Consider the following 11,350-nt stretch of genomic DNA (forward strand, 5'->3'; position numbering starts at 1 on the left):
CGTAAGAAAACTATAAGAAGCTAGCTGAACCCTAGTACATCAACCATCGAACAGATCAAAATGGCTTATGTAAAAAAAGAAATTATTTTGGGGAATCATGTAATGTGTAGGAAAAAAAAATCCTAGCGTAGTGAGTAGTGACACGACATAACTCAAATACATGGACATGGAGAGTATTGTAAATAAGATATAGTGATGCACAAACTTGTCCGTATGAGCTATATGCCTCATTTGCCAAAAAAAACATATCCCAGAATCATTCTAAATAGCAAATTACATTCTCCAAATGGCATAATCACTTGTTTTTTTTAGATCAAATGGCTGCCATCTTTATTAATTGCCCATGTTCAGAGCGGCAAGGTTTAACACAAAGTCTGGGAGGGATTCAACCCATGATACCCATCTATTACAACACTTATTCATACAGCCATCCTTAGCTAATTTGTGAGCCACCAAATTACCAGATCGTCGCACGTGAAGGACCCTGAAATCATCAAGTTCCCCAAGAGACGCTTTGATTTCTTCCACAAGTGTTCCGTGGATCGACCGGTTCTTGTCCCGAAGTTTCGCCACCACCACAGTACAGTCCGTTTCCAGTGCTATTTTCATCAGTCCCAACTCCTTCGCCAAGTTAACAGCATGGTGACACGCAAGCAGCTCAGCTCTCTCCGGGTCAGTCACTCGGGGAAAAATGGCATGCCCCCGCCAGAGGGACTCCATGGTGATCTCGGATGAACACATCTCCACCTCCGTGGCATAATCACTTGTTGACTGAAAACAACTTACAGCATAGTAGTTCCTTTCCATTTGCCACAATTGTCAGGCTTGCTTAGTTGAGAGCTGAAGTCATGTCTTCCTCAGTGCTGAGCAGTTCTTGTTTGATGCCTGAAATAGAAGAAAAAATATGTCAGAAACATCCATAGTACAGAAACAAATAAGGTAAAGATCCATGTATGGCCACACATGAAGACATTACACAATGCCTACTTCGAACTTTTGGGAATGATCAATAGCAGACTGGATAAGAATTTACGAAAAAGCATGGGCATAATCACGCAGATGAATCAGTATTAAACCGTGGAAAATAAAAGCATGTCTATGGCAAGTGGTACAGTGGTAAAAAAATCCTAATTTATAACACATAGCTATTAAATCTGTGATTCAATTACATGTAAACAGCCTTGTGGAGGTAAGATACAAATATTGCAGAGGTTTTAGACAGTAAACTCACTTGGCAGTGCACAAGCATTTCAAAATATTCTTGACACATCAACGATCTCAGTAGCAGTGGTTTCAATTTTCACTATGTCAGCTCCTGTTGCTTGCATCCGAGCAAAGAATCTTCCTATCTCTTCTGCTGACAGAGTGAGATGAAATGATGAGCTTACAGGTTTCTTTCCGGGCATGAATATCGTTAATTCATTAGTAGAATCACCCCACAAATATCATAAATCAACAGAAGACAATTAGGAAAGTAAGGAACCCATTAACACATCCATGTGTGGAAACACATGAAGAAATTACCAAATGGTCATTTGAGACCAACTTTAATTTTTGAATGGGGAGTCGATGCCACCGACCAAAGCTAACCGTTGCTACCGTCACATGAATTACAATCACATGAAGCAAAGATTGCACATCTAGCAACACCTCAAATAGACTAACATCCACTATTATTGCCAAATATTTAAATACACTGGAGCTAGCTACTTCGCAACTACAAAATTCAGAATTGGAACTTCTAATCCTGAATAATTAAGCAGATAAATCCTGTGCATTAACAGCCAAATAAATTTGATTTTAGTGCCCAAACCATGTATTGGACTATAATGCACGTGAAGACATGTACCGATGAATTCAAAATCCGATTGATTCATCAAGCTACATACTCCGTAGAAACTAGAGGGGGCTTGACATAAGTGTTATGGTGCGGCTTCATCTGGATATGTACAGCAACAAAAATGAGCTAAAGAATCAATTGTGCTTCCCTCTGAGCAAACCACATCAATAATCAACACTAACTGGGGAAAATACCCACCTTCTGGAATTGCATATCAATAACTGCAAGGGGCTAGATGCCTAGATGCCACGTTCACAGACCCATATGCTAGCGTTGCGGCAGCAATCTACAGTAATCCATAACAGCATATCAAAAGTGTGACCTGTTCCATTGATTAACATGAGAATTAGCAAAGACTAATCTAACACAGCTGCATTGATCTCTATGTACAAAACCGAACCTTCGAAACAAGAGATCAAACTGAGTTAAAAATTCTGTTAAATGGTTCCAATGATACAGAACTTGCAAAACTGAATTCAGAATTATGTTAATTGGCAAGTTTCTACGGCGAGGACTGCGGCGACATGCGCTGGTAACTGAAATAATATGCCATCATCTAGCTAGCAGGGCAGCATCGAGAAATCGAGTTTGAACAATAACTATATGCCGCCGTGGTGAGATAAAAACAACATCTCAGATGTACATGAATTAAACTCTAGATATGAGGCGGTCGTTGCCATGTGCTTCCACTGCCTCAACCTTTTCACATCAAATCTCCACACGGGTATACAAAAATAATTATGGATCTGAGTATCCGACGCAAAGAGAACATGTTGCTTACCGAATTTGATACAGATTCTACCCGCGTGCAATACGCAGTGCACCATGTCTCCGTTATCGCCGACGACCACGCCGCCGCCGATTCGGCCGGCCGGTCACGACGCCGATTCGGCCGACCGGCCACGACGCAGCCGAGGACACGGTCGTGGCAGAGACCAGCAGCTGCTCCTATGGCCACCGAGTCCATCCGCCGCTCATGCGCTCGCTGGCGGCCGCTCAATCGCCAACCGCCGCATACGCTCGATTAGAAAACTACGAGGGGGGAAATCAGGTGACGGGCGACGGGAGGTAGTGGGACAGCTTCCAAATCCCACGAACCGTCGGGGTAAAAAAAATACGGCCGAGCACAATCAGCAATGATCGATCGAACCGGATGGACATCTAGCTCGGTATATGACCCGGGTGCAGAATTACTTATTCTGCACCCAGGGTATCTAATAGAGTTTCCCTATATATATATATATATATTTTGGATATACGACGCGGATTTGCTACCATGGTGGCTAGCTATGCACCCCTCCATGGCCATTAGATATAGTGTGCAAAAAAATGAAGGGATCAAGATTCCTATGGCTTACAATGGAATCAACTAACGGGATTGTGGTGAGACATCTGAAGCCGTTTGCTAGCTGTATTCTACGTTTGAGAATCTGAGCAATGTTAATGCAACCTCGACTGTAATGCAAAACAATCTACGTTTGTGAATACACATGATGCTTGCTTTGGTTTTTACACTCTGAGTATTGTATTACAGTCGAAAATACGTTTGAAACTACCATGCTGGTGACATGGTACTGTTGAAATACAGATTTGATTGTAAATTCAACTGTATGGATGGATGCTCGGCTGGCCAAAATCCCATCTGCCTATAAACAGGATGGAAATAGCTGGCGCTTGGAGACGTTAGCCAGCTGCTCTATTGCTAGCTGGGCCAACGAGATGTACATGGTAACAAACATGAGCAAATACAGTTGAAACTGCGTTTCAATATCCGTTTGACGTGCTAAACCGCTGAACTGGACTTTTGGATGGGGTACGTGGCGATGCATGTGTACGTATGTATGATGTGCTTTTCGAGTGGTTCAGTAGATGCATTGTGTTAATGGCTTGGTTCGATTGTTGCTCATGCCACTTCGCCGTCTAGCATACGCCGCAGAGCATATGTGTTGGCCGCTTTGAGAAGCATGAGGAGGAACATGTACGAGACGGCATCCTTGTCTACCAGGAGAAGGCTCACAAGTCACGATCTTCTCTACCATAAGCAGGTTCCTGGTCATGATCAGCTCCACGCTGGCGTCAGCAGCAACAGAGGCGTCCTTTGCATGCTTTTTCACGGTGGTTGTGGTTTCGTTTGTGAGTATTTCCCTTGCTGGTTCGACCACCATAACAGAAAGCTTGACGATCATGCGTTTAGACCATGCAAACTGCAACTGGATTTAACTCGTTGTTTCACTGGAAAGTGGTTCATCTGCTTTTTTAGTGGTTCAGTAGTTGGGATGGACAAAATGTTGTTTCTGGTTGATGCTTCGTGTGTTTTCCCTGCATAGCATAACAGGTTAAAAACATAGTTATTTTGTTCGACTCTTTTGTTTCACAGTTGTCCAACCGTTGTGCTTGTACTGTGGTCAATCCAGTCTACTGATGGTTATCATATACTACTGACATAAAAATAACTGAGCTTGTTAATCCAGTTATTAGTAAAATTTGAGACACAATTCGTAATGCTCTTGTATATGTCATCACGAGGTGTTTAAAGCTGATGAGATTCGAAGTTGAAGATTATAGGGGTAAGTATAATAACCTGAAATACATATTAAGCGGAAATTCATCACTCTGAATGCTTTACAAGAACTTTTACAGCAATCTGAAGAGAAATGGTGCATGTTGATTTTATTTCATAAGTTGCCAAAAAAATTATAAACTAGAACTGCCTGTAGAAAAAAAACTAGTAACTTTATTTTTTGTGCTGGTTCTCTGGTTCCTTTGGCCAGTATCTCAAATTTAGGTGCGGTGGTGGCTCGCCTTCGGTGCTCCGGGATACCAGGAAAAATAGCACTCGAAAACACTGATAGGTTCAATACACCACAAAATGCACAGCAGACTGTACCTCAAAATGCACAGCAGACTGTACCTCCTACCATAATTTAGGGAATCTACTAAAATCATGTAAACAGAAATAAGGACATCACTTGCTTTCGGTTTGATTGACCTGAAACATAAAATCCATTTACACATCGAACCCCACAATTTAGCAGAGAAGGTAAAAAAGAAAATGCAAAGTGCATATCAGAAAAGAAAACAGGGAATGTGTCAGCATCACCAACACAAGGGCAGCAGGAAAAAGAAAAACACTTTCATCATAGCAAACTGATGGTTTGTTGAAATACAGTGTCGAAACTTACTGCCGAGTCATGCAGCACGTAGTGGCACTTGCCATTTTTCTTTGTTTCATTGTTTGCCGCTTTGAGGAGCATGAGGAACACCCACGAGATGACATCCTTGTCCATCGGAAGAAGGCTCACCGAGTCATGAGCAGCTGCCTGGTCGTGATAAGCTTCACGATCTCGTTGGTGCAACAGTGGCGCCAACGAACAGCCACTCCGTGGAGAGCCCGTCCTTGGCGATGTTGGGCAGCCAACAGCTTGTGTATGCTTAAGCGCATCACCGACGATCTTCTGATGGATGGCGCCCGTCGACTTGACGGCCACCCTATTGCGCAAGAAAATGTCGACGGCGAGCTCGGACCATCGTGTGCACACTACAGAGATGCCGATGCCGATGTCAACTTGGCGGGCATGGCGGTGGCAGCAGGGCTGGCGATGAGGACGGCAACGGCGTGCATCCTCCAGCGAGTCGTCGAAGTCTAGGAAGCACACCACCGCCAGCGCCAGCTCCACAAACGCCCTCACTCCCCTACAGCAAAAAACGCGCTTACTTTCTTGAATCCCAGAACATAAATGCAAACGTAGATAAATGCAGTACCAAAAGAATCAAAACTTGCAGAACTGAAATTTGTTGAAATCAAACTAGTCAGGTGCACAATGTTGATCATAAGGGAATCGTGTCTTTTCAGATGTTCCTGAGCTCGCGTAGACAATGATTTGGAAGAAAAAAAATGCCAGCTGCTTGCTAATCCACTAGCAGTTCCCAAAGGATTGCAAGTCTTATGGCGACGTCTAAATATGCAGTCTGATAACCAAATTTCAACCTTTTTTCCTTACAGCAGAGTGAAGTTCGAAATCAAATGAACAAGAACAAAACAAGAAACAAAGATGAACTCACTTTCCCAAAAGATTATTTATTGGATGAGGCAAAATAACAAGAAATAAGCCAACCCAAAGACATCTCAATGTCGAAAGTATATCAATCCTTCAGGTTTTTGAGAGAAGAAAAGACACTCACATCTTGGAGGAACGGGTTGGGTAAAATCCCCCCAAACTTTGGGTGTCAACTGCTCTATTGTTTTAGAACACCTCCATTTCTTTGGTTCTTTTCCTGTTGGAAGAAACATGCAAAAACGCGGAAAATCTCGTCAGACCTCGAGCCTTGTGAAAATATGCACCCAGTCGCCCGAATTTGTAAAATTAACAGTACAAGAGAGGGAGTAGAACAGAGGAACCAACATGTCTTTTGTCTGTGCTAACTGCAAAGCACAACTAGACCAAAAAGAATGGGGAAAACAGAGGGATCAAGCAACGTCCCGGCGGCGGCCTACAGAAGACGGTCTTGCCGAACACGATGACGGATCTGGATTCGTCGAGCGCGCGCGACGGTGGGGCCGGCGTCCATCCCCGCGGCGTCGCAGCAGATCCTGAGGAACTCGGCGTAGGGCACGACGCCCACGCGGGACACCCGCACCCGTGCGCCGCCTCCATCTGCGTGACGCGCAGCACCATCCCGCGCCTCCACCACCGTCAGGCTGCCCACCTCCGCCTCTCTCGCCGGCGCAGGGGCCGGAGCGAGCGCGGCGGGTGGCACGAGGCCGTCCAGGTTGATGCACGGAAAGGAGACACCGAGGTGGTCGCGGTGATGGGATCGAGCACGAGCATGGGGATCATGGTCACCGTGCTGTCGCGGGGTAAGGAGGCGGCGCACGGATGCGACCAGCCGCCGGCTGAAGGAGAGGGGCGGAATCTGCAACCTCGCGTGGTGGGTGGATGGGTCAGGAGGCGTATCTACCATTTGTAATTCGTAGTGTAGTACACTTCGTTATGCGTTAATTTTTCCGGGCAAGCTAGCAGCATGTACAACATCTTTGTATTGCAAAGTGTATTGCAGAAATTGATGTAGATTCAAAATTTGAAAAACGTGCTCCCGGCCAGCTGTGTATGTGACAGCGTTAGTGTATTCCGTTTGAAGAGTGTGCTCCCCAGTGTATATCTGTTGTAACATATAGGAGATCAGACGGCTGCTATGGTATGCACAGCTAGCCACCATGGTAGCCCACTATTTTGGATATATATGTATTGTCCTAACTATATTGTTGTGTACGCTATTATGCAGAATGAAGATTAGGGAATGCAGAATAAGGAACATCCCTGATGTTGGGTTCATTGACCCACAAATCGTTAATGCATATGTGTTAGAACAACACCCCGCTGACGTGGAGCAAGACCTGTGGCTTTTTCTTACAAAGCAGCAATTAAAAATTGAAATTCTATTTCCTTTGCATATTGGATGAGTGTTTCTGTCTTGAGCACATTATATTTTGTTTACTCCATGCATGGTATGTGGTTAATCGATGAGTTATGCATGACTGTGCATGTATCGTGTCCGCAGGTTCCACTGGATTCTGCTCATAATTCAATTTCACACCTCCTCAGTTATCGTCATCGACTCTCTGAATATGGATCCAAAGCTTTGGGTCGACATGAGAAAAATGATGCAAAAGTAATTATTTTCATTCATTTGCGCTCTATATCGATCGGCCTATTTCGTTCATTTCCTAATATCAAGTAACTAATAACTCTCTTGTTCATTTAATTTTCTTTGCCTCGTAGGGTTTGGAGACGGTTCGCAGATGAAAAGGTCGGTGATTTCAAAAAAGAGCTAGAATTTAAAAGGTCACTGACTGGGGATATTCAGCCACCGGGGACCAATCTATGTGGATACTATGTTTGTGAGATGATCCGGAGATACACCTCTGAGCGGCAGCCGTCGGAAAACAACCTCAAGAGGAATAACCTCTGGAAGACGCTTAGTCCAGAAGCTCGCTTCCGACCACTTCAAGAGGATGGTTCATGAGGGAAGTCCTCCATCCTAAAGGAGAACACTATTACGAGGACGTAGAACTGTGGATGAAGTAAATTATGTATGGAAACTTGTTCAAAATTGTATATGCGGTCATCCGATATTGAATATATATTGTATATTCCTCTTGAATTTTCTTGGTTCTAATTTCAAATTTGTTTGAAATTGTACATTCATATGCATGTATATAGTACCATAGAATATGTGTACTGAAACTTCTTCAAAATTAAAATATAAAAGAAATAAAACAATTACAAACTAAAAAGAAACCAGATTTAGGGGGGGCTAAAACCCTAAACCTGCGGAGGTCTTTAGTCGCGGTTGGCCAGGAGAACCGCGACTAAAGGTCCTCCGCCCCGACGGACTGCTGGCGGCCACGTGGACGTGCCTTTAGTCGCGGTTCGTAAGCAACCGCGACTAAAGGGGGGGGGGGCTTTAGTCGCGCTTAATTAGTCCCGGTTGCGCAACCGCGACTAATGGCAGTTGCGAACCGGGACTAAAGCCCTTTTTTCTACTAGTGAAAAAGGGTGAGCAGTGGCGGCGAGAGAGACGGGATACACGGGCGGAAATGGCTCGTCGGACACCTCGCAGTCGCAGCTCGACCCCGGTGGCGCTCGCTTCCGGTGAGAGAGAAAGAGGCCCCGTTTGCACACGATGGGCGGTAGACAAAGGTGAACATCCGTTTGGGTCAACGCGGTAGCCGGTTTTTCCTTTCTTTTTCCCCGAGTCGTCGTGTGCTCGCCATCGAGGACTATTTGTCTATTTCATGCTTGCTGGGGGAGTAGGGCCCGTGAAATAGGGCGAAGCAACGATCGAGAGGGAAGGAGAAATGACGATTCGTGCTGCCTAGCTAGTGAAATGACATTTGCCAAAATGTCAAATTTGCGTGGGAAGCCCGCGGCGTAGGAACTTTTAACTCATAGGGGCGAAAAATTTCAAACGTTGTCCACCCCCGCTATTACCACGGAACCTTCTGACATGGCGAGGTAGGCTGAGCGAGCGGAGAACGAACCATTAGACGTCCACTTCCACCGGAAGGAGTCTTGTCCTGAGCATCACCTCTCGGACAGCTGCCCAGAGTTCGAGGTACTGAACGATGGCGTCAACCGAGAGGGGGTGGATATGTCCAGCGCCCACGTGTCGCCCGTCACCCCATCCTTGATGGTGCGGCTGCGCCAGGTCCTAGGCTTCACGAGAGCAACCACGGCGGGAGCAAGGGCTGCCACGATTAGCCCATTAATCCATGGGTCACCCTAGAAAAGGATCCTGGACCCGTCGACTACCGAGATGCAAACCGAAGCGTTGAACAGCGCAATGGTATCAGCCTTTGGTTGTAGGGGAAGCCCGTCCCATGGCCGATCGACGTCCGATTACTGCAGCCATATCCACTTGGACCGAATGGCGGTGTTGAGCTGCCGAAGGTTGTGAAACCCCAAACCGCCGAGACATTTGGGCTGGTGATACGTCTCAAATGTATCTATAATTTTTGATGCTCCATGCTTGTTTTACACCAATTCATATATGTTTTGTTTACACTTCGTTGCACTTTTATATGATTTCCGGCACTAACCTATTAACAAGATGACATAGTGTCAGTTCCCTATTTCTGCTGTTTTTGTATTTCAGAAAAGTTATACAGGAAATATTCTCGGAATTGAACGAAATAAAAACCGAAGTCGATATTTTACCGAAACGAAGACGAATTCCAGATGGGGGTCTGATGTCTACGCACGCTTCTATTCTTGTAGACAGTGTTGGGCCTCCAAGAGCAGAGGTTTGTAGAACAGCAGCAAGTTTCCCTTAAGTGGATCACCCAAGGTTTATCGAACTCAGGGAGGTAGAGGTCAAAGATATTCCTCTCAAGCAATCCTGCAATTAAGATACAAGAAGTCTCTTGTATCCCCAACACACCTAATACACTTGTCAGATGTATAGGTGCACTAGTTCGGCGAAGAGAGATTAAAACGCAGGTGGTATAGATGGTGGTAAACGGTAATTGCGATCTGAAGTAAATATTGCAGGAAGTAAAGATGTAGTAAAACAGTAAATAAGCGATGTTTGCAGTATTTGGAAACAAGGCCTAGGGATCCTACTTTCACTAGTGGCCACTCTCAACATTGCAATTGTAATTGAATATAAATATAAGCACTTCATCATACTACTCTCCTGTTGGATAAAGAACTCAAATCCATTGGGCAAGTGTGCAAAAGCACACCTCAAAAGCGTATTCCCAAGTACTAATAAACACCCCACACTGTCACCGTGAGCATTCATAGGAGGTACTAACACAACACAATTCATAAGGGAGTTACACACGGCACACACACTGTCACCATTACACCGAGGTCACAGTAACTCCAAAGTTCACATAATAAAACACTTGAATAACATATGACATCTAGATTGCAAAGCCAATGATCACATAGATAAACAAATAAATGCTACTCTCAAACACTCTCTTGTTGGATAACAAACACCATTCATTGTGTAGGGCTACAAGAGCTCCCTCAAGCCGGAGTAAACAAGCTCCACAACATCCGGAGTTCATATTTAAAGTAACCTCTAGAGTGCATAATAGACAAGAGTAACATCTACATATTCATAAAGATCACACCATGGGAGAGAGAGATGAACCACATAGCTACCGGTAGAGCCCTCAGCCTCGGGGGAGAACTACTCCCTCCTCATCATGGGAGACAGCAACGGCGATGAAGATGGCGGTGGTGTCGATGGAGATGAATCCGGGGGCAATTCCCCGTCCCGGCGGCGTGCCGGAACAGAGATTCTGTCACCCGAAACTTGTCTTCGCAATGGCGGCGGCTACGGAACTCTTCGTGGAATATGGCTTGTTGTTTTAGGGTTTTCGCGACGAGGATAATATATAGGCGAAGGGGCGATGTCGGTGGAGTCCCAAGGTGGGGTCCCCACCTGGCGGCGCGGCCAGGGCTAGGCCCGCGCCCCCTAGGGTGTGGGCACCTCGTGGCCCCCTTCGTCTCTCCTTCGGACTCCGTGAAGCCCCTGGAAAAATAAGAACGTGGCCTTTTGTTTCGTCCAATTCCGAGAATATTTCCTGTGTAAGATTTCTGAAACCAAAAACAGCAGAAAATGTAATACTTCCTGTGTAATACTTCGGCAGCTTGTTAATAGCTTGTTAATAGGTAATACTTCGGCAGCTTGTTAATAGGTTAATACTTCCTTTGTAATACTTCGGCTGTTTTTGGTTCCAGAAAGGCTGTTCGGGCAATATTCTCGGAATTCGACGAAACAAAAGCCAAACATCTTATTTCACCAAGATGGACCAGAACACCGAAGGGGAGCCGGAGGGGAGGCCCAGGGCCCCCACACCATAAGGCGGCGCGGGTGGCCCCCTGGCTGCGCCAACCTATGGGGTGGGCCCCCCAGGCACCCCCTTGTGCCGCCCCTTCGCCTATAAAATCCCTCGCGACCTAAAAACCGGATACCAATTGACGAAACTCCAGA

At 45.5% G+C, this 11,350-nt stretch overlaps 1 long non-coding RNA gene across 3 annotated transcripts; it reads right to left on the reverse strand.

The window, feature by feature from the left end:
• Positions 1 to 238: 238 nt before the first annotated feature.
• On the reverse strand, positions 239 to 3,034 carry LOC127317566 (uncharacterized). 3 transcript variants are annotated; one of them, XR_007861269.2, is made up of 4 exons: positions 2,622 to 3,034; positions 2,039 to 2,162; positions 1,232 to 1,357; positions 239 to 885 (listed from the first exon to the last, which is right to left on the reverse strand). It is a non-coding gene; the product is annotated as an uncharacterized lncRNA (long non-coding RNA). The 3 variants fall into 3 exon arrangements; XR_007861270.2 differs by having other exon boundaries at positions 240 to 885; positions 1,232 to 1,354; positions 2,039 to 2,126; XR_007861268.2 differs by having other exon boundaries at positions 240 to 885; positions 1,232 to 1,354.
• Between the last annotated feature and the right edge of the window lie 8,316 nt (positions 3,035 to 11,350).

The sequence above is a fragment of the Lolium perenne genome, chromosome 7 (genome assembly GCF_019359855.2).
Source record: "Lolium perenne isolate Kyuss_39 chromosome 7, Kyuss_2.0, whole genome shotgun sequence".
Taxonomy (NCBI): domain Eukaryota; kingdom Viridiplantae; phylum Streptophyta; class Magnoliopsida; order Poales; family Poaceae; genus Lolium; species Lolium perenne.